This window comes from Ursus maritimus, unplaced genomic scaffold (genome assembly GCF_017311325.1).
Source record: "Ursus maritimus isolate PB19 unplaced genomic scaffold, ASM1731132v1 scaffold_4, whole genome shotgun sequence".
Lineage (NCBI taxonomy): Eukaryota > Metazoa > Chordata > Mammalia > Carnivora > Ursidae > Ursus > Ursus maritimus.
The window spans coordinates 25,612,623-25,625,368 of NW_024426552.1; the positions used below are offsets into that span (position 1 = coordinate 25,612,623).

At 39.7% G+C, this 12,746-nt stretch overlaps 1 long non-coding RNA gene across 1 annotated transcript; it reads right to left on the reverse strand.

Moving 5' to 3' along the window:
* Positions 1-234: 234 nt before the first annotated feature.
* LOC103673049 lies at positions 235-9,859 on the reverse strand. The gene is made up of 3 exons (XR_571297.2): positions 8,480-9,859; positions 6,690-6,780; positions 235-837 (listed from the first exon to the last, which is right to left on the reverse strand). It is a non-coding gene; the product is annotated as an uncharacterized LOC103673049 (long non-coding RNA).
* Positions 9,860-12,746: the final 2,887 nt, after the last annotated feature.

The following is a 12,746-nucleotide window of genomic DNA, read 5'->3' on the forward strand; positions in this document are numbered from 1 at the left end:
GAACTTAATTACGCTCTGAATATTTAATACACTGACATTACAGAAATATGAATGTTGATTGGATGCTTGGTTTTACTGTGAAATAATCACTTATTTTTTAAATGTGATCATTATTTGGTGGGTATAAATATATAAATGAGGTCTTATCTTTTGGAACCAAATAGTGAAATACAAAATAAATAGTAGAATGTTTGAGATTTGCTTCAAAATAATGGAGGCGTAGCACGCATTGGGTAGGGATGAAACATGATGAGCGATATATTAATGTATTGAGAATGGTTGAACCTAAGTGACAGCTAAATTGGGTCCATTATACAATTCCTCTGCTTCTGTGGATGCTTGAGATTTTTCAAAACAAAAAGTTTTTTTAAAATGTCCTCCAGAAAACAACAACAACAATAGCAACAAACAAGAAAAAGAAAAGACAAAGACCTTTGAAATTTAGGAGAATAGACTGAAACACCATGGATTCCCACAAGCTGTCTCACATAAGCTCTGTGGGCGCTCCGATGTAGAGAGCTTTGGCCAAAACCTGAGTTGCTGTTTTGGTTCCACCAGGCAAGTGTGGTCTTGACCATGAGGTGAGTCTGTACAGGGACGGGACCGAGTGGACTCATAGCCCAGATCAATAATACGTTTAAACGAGGGAGTTGAAATCGTCTATGAGCTATTAATTTCACTTTAGAAGACACCAGTGTTGACTTTTAAAAGTCACATCTCCACATCTTTTTTTCACGAGGCTTTTTTTAAAAGTGTAACTGAAGTCCGGGAGCGATGGCTGAAGTGTGAGTTGAAGTATTGTGAACTTTCCCTGGCACTGAAGACCTAAGGGATGTTCTAAAAAAAAAAAAAAAAAAAAAAAAAAAAAAATCAGAAGACATGTAAGAAGAATGTATAATTTTTTTCTGAACTGTATCTATAGATGGACTCAATAAATCCTTGAATTCAACTAACCTTTGAGCCCAGCCACTTTGGGTACAACTGACAAATAATGTGAACAAATATTGTGGAATCATTCTGCAGAGGTTTGAGTCCCAGTTCTCTTCTTTATTAGCTGTTTGTGTGGTTGACTCACCAAACATTGTACTTCCCTTTCCCTGTCTGTGAAAAGGAGGTAAGGATAATTCCTATCTCATATGTTTGTTCTGCGGATTAAATGAGAAATTTTAATCTAAAGCATGGTTCTCAAGCAGGGGCGATTCTCCTGCCCTCTCCCCAGGTGACACTGACCTTGTCTAGAAGCACTTGTTTGTCGTCAGTGGGGGGAGGGGTGCGGCCAGCCTCTTGTGGATGGAGGCCGAGGAGGTTACTATACAGCGTACAAGTCACAGGACTGCGGCTCGCCACAAATTATCCCACCCAACATGCCGTCGGAGCGAGGCTAAGAAACCCTGATCTGAATCACTTGAAACAGTTCCGGATGTTCCGTTTTGTTTTGTTTTGTTTTAAGTACTAAATCTTAATTGAAATATAGTAAAGTTTACGCACTGCCCCTTATTGTATACAACTTTTCCCATCATTTTTAATTTTTCCATCGTGTCTGTACTTTATCTTTTCCTTTCGGAGTTAAATCTACCGGAGTCTGCAGTTTCTTACAGCAGATGATTTCAGAGGGAAACAATCCAAATATTTTTTATTTTGCCCCTGAGAAATGCATTCACAGGAGACGTGAATGGATGCAAGACTAAGAACCGCAACCCTCTGGCTTCTGCCCTAATCCCCCGTACGACATATATATGCTTCACCACAATGAGAGAGAGAAGTGAAGCGTATGTTAGACAAATTTAATTTTGCACTCTCCTTATTTGTATACACATTCAGAAATGAGAAATCGGGGGAGAGGAGGATAGAAGGAAATGGTTATACACCCAGTAAATTCACCTGCGTTACATGGAACAGATGGTTAAACACAAGATAAGCATCCTTTCATATCTGGTACTTTACTTTTTAGATGAAATGTTATGGCCTTCTTGACTGCAAGTGACCGAAACAGTCTTCCGTCTGAGCAGAGGGAAACCTAGTAGAAGGCTGTCTGAGAACTTGCACAGTAGATGGGGATGTCAGGTAAACGAGCAGAAGAGCAAGGCAAGAGAGAGAGCAGGAAAACAGCAAGGCTCTCGTCCCGGGACCAGTCTGGTTGGAATGCCCCCCAGCACTGCTGCCCCGGACATGGTCTTCCAAGGACCGGTGAGGTCACAGCTGCTGCATTCTCAATGGCACAGGTAACCTTTGGTTATGCTGTCAAGATTATAAAGCTCATATTAGGTCAAATGCTCAAGCTGTAACTGCCAGAGACAAGAAGACAGAACATCTGGCCATTAGGCTTCTAGAATAGGAGACGAGAGAAAATTGTGAAGTGCAGGCTTTTAACAGATAAGTTCAGTATTTCAAAAAAGCCAATCTGAACTCTTGGGGTTTAAAGATGTAGTTTCAGTGTCACTTTGGGGGAGTATCAGTCAGTGTTCAGTGATGGCCAATTCATTAACTGTGTTCCTGGAGAAGGGAGGACTTTCTCAAAGACTGTATGAAGAAGTTGTGGTTTGCAATGATTGTTATTTTTAAATGAAAGATTTTCCATTTGAGCACTTTTTTTTTTTTGTCACTTGTAAGTCTGTAAACATGGGCCAACATTTCTTCCCCAAAGGACTTAGATTCTTTGTTAAATAGGAATTTCACATTGGGTGAAACGTTGGCAGAGTTTGGCTAACCACTCAAAGACAGAGCCTGCCCATGCTGCTGACTCAGAGAAATAAAAGGAAAGGGGCCCAGAAGACAACACTCAAATGTTATTTTCCTTTGCCATGTAATCTCAGTTTACAAAAGCTTATATTAAAGTTTTTCACTAACTGTAAAGTTTATACAGTACATTGCTAACAGATGTAATTGTTGGACAGATAACACACTCATAAGCCTTTTTTTTTTTTAACTTGAAAATATGTCTCCAGGTCATAGTAGCTGTGATGATAGCCAAGGGCGTACACATCTATCATTATTAGTCTCCTAGGTAATGTTAAAATGACCTTTACACAATTTTGAGTTGAATTTGGCACGAGTAACCAAAGGCTAGTATTTAGATTGCAGTGCCAAAGGGCAATTTTCCTGGATAGGTGATTACCAGTTCCTCTTAGAAGAAAAGCAATAGAATTACAATTCTGTCCAGTGGGAGTGGAGGGGAAGGATTCGGTTTTGACATACAAAGTCTAGTTTACAGAGTCCTTCAGTTGGATTTCTTCATCATTTTGTGTTTTGAAAATTTCTTAATGGCTGGAAGCATCCTATACTTATTATCAGTGTAATAATGTTTATTATATCCATGGCAAACTTGCTGGTTCTCCATAACGAATGAGACCTTTTTCCAATTATAGTCTCTTGATATTATACCTTTTTTCTCAGTTATATTGCCTTAAATATTTTATAAATATTCATTTCCTATTTTCTTGCTTAGTTAATTCAGTATCTGATAGATTAAATTATTTCCCTGTTGCTTCTATGACTCCTCAATCATGGTAACTTTTTTTTTTTTTAAAGATTTTATTTATTTATTTGACAGAGATAGAGACAGCCAGCGAGTGAGGGAACACAAGCAGGGGGAGTGGGAGAGGAAGAAGCAGGCTCATAGCGGAGGAGCCTGATGTGGGGCTCGATCCCATAACGCCGGGATCACGCCCTGAGCCTAAGGCAGGCGCTTAACCGCTGTGCCACCCAGGCGCCCCTCAATCACGGTAACTTGTTTCTTTGTATAGGTGGCATTTAATCTAGTTGCTGGCTATAATGTCTAAAATTCCTGTGCTACTAGATTAAGGATCTCCAAAGAAGGATTGAAGTGGTCCCCGCTAGTACTGAAAGATGCTAACACCCGAGAACTTTCATTTCTCAACTTGAGGGACCCCGTACCTATTCAGGTAGTATAAGTGATGAAGGCCTGTGTTTATCATGTTCAGGAAATATTGTGTTTACCCCACCCAGAGACATAGCAAAGATACACTTCTGTTAGGTGGTCATGTGGATTTCACCCTTATTCATTACGTAATGAATAATGAAGCATTATTGCTTAGTGCTTTTTTCTTTGGTTTTTACCTTGTCTAAGATCGTGGCTCCTGATTTATTTTTGGTTTTCATGTGTCTGCTACACATTTCCCATTCATTATTTTTCAATCTCTCTGAGTCAGTTTGTTTTAGGAGATTCTTTAGGACACCCTATACAGATGAATTTTTATAATGACCCAAATGGGAGTGTTTTCATCTTGATAAGTGAGTCGGTCCATGCATGGTTTTTAAAATCAAGCTATTTTCATCTTAGTTCTATTCCAAAATATATGATTATTTTATTTATATAGTTTTCAAATAATCTCATTAGATATTTTATGACCCTCTTATTTGTTGATTGTTTTTGCTGTGTGTGCGTGTGTGTGTGTGCGTGCGCACAGGCTGTCCTTTGTGTCTTTTTTCCTGATGTTTACTTTTCAAACCAGAAGTGAATCCAGGCTTTTTGGGATCTAAAGCTTATACAACTCCGGGAGAACTTCTTTAAGAAAAGGAATACAAAGTAATGAAACAAATTTAACTAGGCAAGTGAACATTTCTTTAGAGCTAGAAAAAGAATCAAAACAAAATGTAGGAGTCTGTCAAAAGAAGGGCCGGGAAGCTTAAGCTTCATTACCTTCTTAGTAAATACACCAGGGTTTATTACTTATCTTTTTAAAATTATTTTCGAAATTGTGGTAAAATACACAAAACATAAAATTTACCCTTTTAACAATTTTTAAGTGTAGAGACCACAGCATGAAGTACGTTCCCATTGTGCAACCATCACCGCCATCCATCTCCAACACTCCGTTCATCTTCCCGAGCTGAAACTCCACTCCCAGTGAACACGGACTCCCCTCCCCTGAGGCCCTAGCAGCCACCATTAGACTTGCTCCATCAATTTGACTACTCAGAGTACCTCGGATGAGTGGGATCATACAGTTTTTGTCAGTTTGTGACTGGCTTATTTCACTAAGAATACTCTCTTCAAAGTTCATCCATGTTGTAGCACGTGTCAGAATTTCCTTTCTTTTCAAGGCTGAATAATTACTGTTTTAAGGGCACACTAATTCTTTTCTATTTTCTGCAGTGTTTATTGACCCCCTCCCATAAATGATGATGTAATTATACATCAATTTTTATTTTCTTTCCTTTCTTCCACCACTTAACTTAAGTTGATTATGCTATTTACCTTTGATTTTATAATTTTGTTATATAATTTTTCTTAAAAATGAATGATCTTTTTGGATTTGTAGCTTTAAAAATGAGCAAATTCATGTCATTCATGACCTATGGCTTTCTCATTCTCTTTTCTTACTGAATACTATTATTTATAGCATTTTGGCTTTGTCTGGGTTACGATGATGATGCCCTTTTTTGTAAGCAGAATTACTTGATTTATTTGTGTTTAATACTGTGCATGATCCATTTACTATTGTTTCTCAATTTGTATCTTGGTTGACTAACGTTGATTTGCCAGTAGTTCTACAAGAAAGTTTCCTTAGAACAATGCTCCCCAGGGGAGCCTGGTGGCTCAGTTTGTTGTGTCTGACTCTTGATTTCAGCTCAGGTCATGATCTCAGGGTCACGATCTCAGAGTCAGGAGACAGAAGGGCAGCAGGGAGTCTGCTTGAGATTCTCTCCTTTCCCTTTGCCCCTCCCCCCCACTCACTTTCTCTCATATAAATAAATAAATCTTTTTTTAAAAAAAACGATGTTCCTTGAGTTCCTATATGCTCAAAATATTTTTTATTTGTTTGGTATGTGCACTTACATTGTTTTTGTGTAACTTTATTTCCATTAAGTTATTTGCAGCATTGTTCGACTACTTTCTAGTCTTAGATGGTGGAGAAATGTGAGGTCAGCCTGATTATTTCCACTTACGGAAGTCTTGATTTTAATTTTCTTTTCAGTCTGACTATAGGCAACTTTCCTCATGGATTCTTTATTTTTCCTAGATCAATATGTAGAGCTGTTCTTCTTTGATTCATTTGTAATTTTCTCAACTTCATTTTAACTTTTTTTTCTGTTACACTATTTCACTTATTTTTCTTCTGGGATACATATTTTGCCTATTTGAACCCATATGCATAATTTTTTATGCACTTATAAATACTTTTATATACTTATATATACTTTTTTATAATCCTTTATAATTTTTAATTTCTACTTCCTTTTTTCCCATGTTATTTTGTTTGGGCTCCTTTTTATCCACTTTACTCTGGCTGCTGTGAGGGTTTTTTTCCCGGAGTACGTATTTGCAGAAATTGCACATAGGCAAAGGCCAGAACCATATCACCATATTGCAAAGCAAGCAGATATTTTTCTGCTACCCTTGAGTTGCTTATGCAAATGAGTTCCCTTGGCCATTACCTCCCTCCCGCCCCTCGGTCCTGTCAACTGAGATTGACAGTTGCGGGGTTGCTCGGGAGTCCGTCTCTCTCATCCTCACGAGCTTTAGCAACAGACAACTTCCTGCAAATATGGCTCGGAAGTGTGTTTTATTGTTGAGTCTCATCTTGGTTTCTCCAAATTGGATTTATACCCCAGATATATAGCTTCTTTAGACCACATATGCTAAGGGGCTTTTTAAAAACTGATATAAATGCAGCTGTAGGCACCCGCACCCTCTTTTGGCTTCTTCCCACACTACTGTGTCTTACCTTTGCACTCAGGTTTGGAAAAAATCTACTGGAGCCATTTATGTTGCATTTAGACTTTGCAAGAGGTTCAACACATACTCTAAGGTGATTCCTATAGTAATTGAAAAACATATGGTTATTATGGATAGTTAGCATACATATTATGAATATAACTATTATTATTTTACACTTAATGGTAGTTTTCTTCTGAAAAGTGAAAAGTGCTTAATAGAGTAATTTGCCCCCGTTATTCAAATAAAACCATGCTGGGAAGTAAATACCAAAACCGTCCACTGGTTGTGGCTAGGAAGACCTCCCGCCTTTGCATCTGTTAGTGCTTATGAAAACAGAAATGCCAATGCTTTCTTTGTCTCTTTCCGCTAATTTCAGATACGTATTGTGAAATAAGGAACCGCAATAAGGGGTGACGGAAGATTCTGCACTCTTTTATGGAGCACTCAGAGAAGAAACCATGCAGAAGAATGTATCGATGTATTTTCCATGTCTTTTGATCCAAACACAATCACACTTAATAGAAGCATCTCTCTAGTCAAAAAGGACAATTTCATAAATTTATGAAAATGTTTGTTAAGAGTATTCAACATACTTTTACTTTTTTAATGCACATTGTATTTTGGAATAATTTCAGATTTGCAGAAAAGTTGCAAAGATCATACTCCTGTGAATTCCCTCAGCCGATCTCCCCACAGATTAACATCCTACATTTTTATAGCACATTTGTCAAAGCTGAGGTACTGACATTGGCACAAGACCGTTCACTTCTTATCCCATGTCCAGACTTTATTCAGGTTCCGTGTATTTGGCAAGTATCCCCCGTCTGTCTGGTCTGTGAGTATTTCTCAGGTGGTGGTGGTGGTGGTTTTGTTTTTTAACAAATTCCTTGAGGAGAACAGGCTAGATGTCCTATAGAATGTCCACACCCCGAGGTTGTTTTGTGCTTTTCTCATGATGTTTAAAACAATACCAGCAAAGTGAAGGACCCTTCTTACAACATCATATCAGGTGTTAGCACGGTATTCCCATGAAATCACTATGAATGTGAAACTCTACTAATCGGTTAAGGTCGTGTTTGCCAGTTTCTTTTAAGAAGTTACTATTCTGCCTATTCCCTACTCCATCCTTTGGAAGTAAGTCACTAAGTATAGCCCACTCTCCAGGATAGGGGGCGGGATGGGAATCAAGCACCAGAGGAGAGAGCCTATACAGATTATTTGGAATTCCTCTGTAAGGAAGATGCGTCTCTTCTCTTCTTTACCTTTCAATAATTTATTTATATAAATATATTTATTTTCTACTTTGGTTTATAATCCAATGCTACATTATTTACTTGGATGCTTAATTTTTTTTATTTGTATAATCTTTTGCTGTTTATTTATTTTTAATTAATTTTTTATTTTCATTTTTTTTGATGTAATGTTCCATGATTCATTGTTTGCACATAACACCCAGTGCTCCATGCAATACATGCCCTCCTTAATACCCATCACCAGGCCAACCCATCCCCCAACACCCTCCCCTCTGAAACCTCAGTTTGTTTCCCGGAGTCCATAGTCTCTCATGGTTCATCTCCCCCTCTGATCTCCCCCCTTCATTTTTCCCTTCCTTACTTAATTTTAAAAAAAATATTCTATTGTATGAATATACAGCTATTTGTTTGTCCCCTCACCTCTTGCTGGACATGAATTAGGGATGTTCCCAGTGTTTGACTGTTATGAATAAAACTGCTTTGAATATTTTGTGCAATTTGTTTTGTAGGGACATACTTTTTTTTTTTTTTTTTAAGTACCTACCCAGGAGTGGAACTGCCGGGCCATGGTAATTCTGTGGTCACCCATATGAAGATCTGCCAGACTTATTTCTGAGGTGACTGTAACATTTTACATTCCTGCCAGCAACGTATGAAGGTTTTGATTTCTCATATCCCCACCGAAAGTTTTTGTTATCTAACTTTTTGATGGCTGTCATCCCAGTCAGTTTGAAATGGTATCTCTTTGTGGTTTTGATTTGCCTTTCCTCGCTGGTAAATGGTGAACGTATCTGCATGTGCTTATTGGCCCTTTGTACATCTTCTTTCGAGAAATGTCTATTCAAATCTTTTGCCCACCTTTAAACTGAGTCATTTGTCTTTTTATTATTGAGTTGTAATTGTTCTTCAGATGTTCCAGATACAAGTCTCTTATCAGCGATATAATTTGCAAAAATTTTCCCCTCGTGGTTGTCTTTTCACTTGGATGGTGTCCTTTGACACATAGAAGTTTTTAATGTTGGTGTTGTCCTCTGCATTGATTTTATCTTTTGTTACTTGTGCTGTCGGTGTCTGTGATCATGTTTTTAAGTTTGACTTTCTAGGAATAACTTGTGAGGTAGAGCAGTTCACAGTTCACCTGTGAGTTGTTCAGTCTATGTTTGGACAGAGTTTGTGTTCAAACCCCTGATGCCAGTGATGCTTCCGCGCTGTGTTGCTAAGTCTGTGTGTGGCTTGGAAAAGGCTTTCAAGACTTTCCCACGGTTGGCTGCAATGGTTGCTCCTGATAGGCTGCAGTCACGCATTTTTACATAGAGTGCCCCGAACCCAGAGTGGACTGTGATCCCAGGAGGGCTCTGCTTGGCTATCTCTTTCCCTGGTTTTCTCTACTAAATTTCTGGATGATGTGCTATTTTGCTCATAGTAGAGCCACCAGCTTTTCCTTAATTGTTCTTTTCCAAGATGTCCATTTTTCCCCCCAGCATCTTGGGTCATAGATTTCTCCCCTCTCTCTTGTCTTAAATAAAGTCAGTCCCTCTAGGCCAAGCAGCAGATCTTGGAGTCTTTATGGCCTATTTTTCCCCTGGAAAATCCCCTGTGTCGTTGCACCTGAACTAGAGACAAGGAGCCACTTTTCACAAAGTGACACCAGTTCTAAGAGTGGACACTGGAGGCTGCTTTTCTTGTCTTGTCTTACTGGTGTGGAGCTGGGGCAGTGACAATTATGTGCCCTGCGACTTTGGGCTGCCACCACCCCTCAAATGACCTCTGTTCCTCCTTCCTGCTACTAGGAAAGGGGTCAGGCTGAAAGCATTTGTGGTGGGGTGGGATGGAATCCAACACACTAATCCTGTGCTGTAAAGAGCTATTCCTGTTGCCCGAAGAGCAGGAAGCCGTGGGCTTGGGAACGTCAGACAAGAAACTTCTTTGCCACTTTCTCAGGAAGAATCATTCTGTCTCATTTTCAACAGGCTCCCTGTTGACAAGAAGGCACATGATAACTGAGACAGAACAACAAGATAGAGATGTACTGGTCAACATTTACAGAACTAGAAGATAAAAGGAACTTAAATAAGTAAATTTTCAAATGAAGTTGCTGTAAGTTTGCATCATGAATATGCCGGCGGTGATCACAAGTTTAATTGCTCCCTCCTCAGGTGAGAGGTGGGATCCGAAGAACAGGTCCTCCCTACACCCCTTCACCTCCTGCTTTTTCCCTAGAACTTGCCTGGGAGCCACCGCCCCTTCCGTGGCCTTCCTGGGGCTCCTGCAGAAGGTGTCCACACTGCTTAGGTCAGTGGGGGTGTGCAGGTCCAGAAGAGTCATGGCGACTCCGAGGTTTCTCTTATCTGACCAGTGCCTTGATTTATTTCTTCCTTCCCATTAAGTAAGGAACATACTCTTGCAAAGTGATGTTTCCACAATGGAGGCCCATGGAGTATAGAGAGGAAAAGGAGGTTAACAAGTGATGCTGCCAGTCAGAGATGAGGGGTGTTCATCGGGGTCACGTCTCCTCCCAGCACATTGGAACTAGAGATCCCACAGAGCAGCTGAAGAGGCAGCAAACCGAAAGGGCTCTAGGAGCGATGAGGAGCTGCCCTGGAATCTTCAACAGTGTCTTCAGGTCCCGTTTCATTGCCAAACCACCAAACGACAAGACCAAAACAATTTAACAATGGGTTTGACGTCAGTTATTCAAAGGAAAACAACCCAGAGGTTAGGAGAGTGCAGTGCCTCACGGGCCATGGAGCACTCGTTCTGAGGGATTTGGGGCAAGAGAGGATTTAATGGGTTATTAGAAGGGGCGACTCAGAAACAGGGCATGACTGTGTTCGGTTGCTTATGTTGTTTGTTGCATTGGCTGTTGGGGTCTTTGGGGCTGGCTCTTTTGTCTCTGCCATAATAGCCCCATCTCTTTTTGTTTGTTTGTCTTGGAGCACTTCCTTACTTTCTGATACCGCAAGAGGATCCAGGCTCATCTTGTATTTTTCCTGCCTCAACCCTAGAATCAGCCATAACTGATGCTTTCAGAAAAACGTGGTAGGTAGATGCTGATATCTGGGCACTGGGTGTGCTCGATGCCACTGGAAGATACATACAAAGTGAAACCTGAGTTCGCTCTGCTATTTCCAACTCTGGTCCAGTACCACAGCGTTCATTCTAGCTTTTGTTTCTGGTTTACCTATAATTTTTCTATCTGACCTTGAGAAACCTGGCTCACCCCTCCCCCATCCCTTTACTTATTTATTTAACCCCAGTGTGGCTATATAAACAAGTTGAAGAATATTAGCCTATATGCCCCCTTGAGAAATAAATTTACCAACTAAAGCACAGCTTATGGCCGGTGCCTTTTGTTTTTATCCTTAAAATGCAAACTAAAACATGATTTTCCAAACTTAGTTCCAAAGTCAGCTCCCTTTTTCTCTCCACCCTTTTCGGTGAGATTATGCCATGTGTCTGTAATATAGTTAGATTCATCTTTCACAGTCTGCATCGTATAGGTCACCCCTGCAACCTGGTAGATGTTTCTCATTGGGTTTTTTTTTTTCCCTATACATTAAAAGTCACTCTTTGTGATGCAAAGTTTTATAGATTTTGAAAAATGAAAATGACCACGTACCCATCATCCTAATACTGTATAGAAGTTTCCTTGTATATAGAGAAGAGTGCCATTAATAGCCAACCACTCCCTGGTTCTTTAGTGCCTGACAACTGCTAATCTGTTTTCCATCCCTATAGCTTTTGCCTTTTTACAGTGCCATAAAGTGGAATCAAACACAGCCTTTTGGATCTGGCTTCCTCCACTTAGCAAAATGCACTTAAGATTCATTCATGTAATTGCATGAACTAATAGCTTGTTTCTTTTTATTACTAAATCGTATCACATTGTATGGACATTCCCCAGTTTATCCACTTCCTCCCCCACCTTTCAAGGACATCCTGTTTCTCATTTTTAATGATTATGAAGAAAACTGCTACGAGCATTCATGGACATGTTCTTATGTGGCCCTACATTTTCAAATCTCTTGAACCCTGGAGAGTAGGCTGTGTTTCACTTTATAAGATACGGTAGCCAAACTGTCCTTCAAAGTAGTCTTACCGTCTCACCTTCTCACCAGCAGCGCAGGAGAGCGTCCGCGGTTCTGAGTCCTAGCCTTCGTTACCGGGAAGGTTTGGAAAAGTTTAGCCATCACAAAATCAAGGATTAGGTTATAATACATTAAATTAAGGGGCCCGGGGATTAGATGGTCATAAGTATTAATGGCAATTTCCTGATTTGATGATTGTTTCACGGTTTCATGGAAAAACGCCCTCGTGTAGGAGATAAAATGCGAGAGTGATTTTTAGGAGTGATGGGCTCATGAGATTGGCAGCTTACTCTCAGACGGTTCTGAACTTGTGATTTTTTCTGTCTGAGAATATTTCAAAATAAAAATGTTTGAAAAAGTGAAAAAAAATCTTTAGCCATTCTAAAAAGTGTGCAGTGATACCTTATTATGGTTTTAATTCACATATGCCACAATGACGAATATAGTGTTTTTATATATGTTTATTTTCCATTTGTAGAGCTTTGATGAAGTGTTTGGATCTTCTATGTTTTAACTGACTTGTTTATTCTTTTGTTGAGTTCTAAGAGCTCTTTATATATTCTGTATGAAATTATTAGATATGTGATTTGCAAATATTTTCTGCCCCTGATTTTTTGTTTTAAGAGAGGGAGGGAAAGAGTGTGAGCAGGAGGTGGGGTGCAGAGGGAGAGGGAGAGAGAGAACCTTAAGCAGGTTCCATGCCCAGTGCGGGGGGGGGGGGGA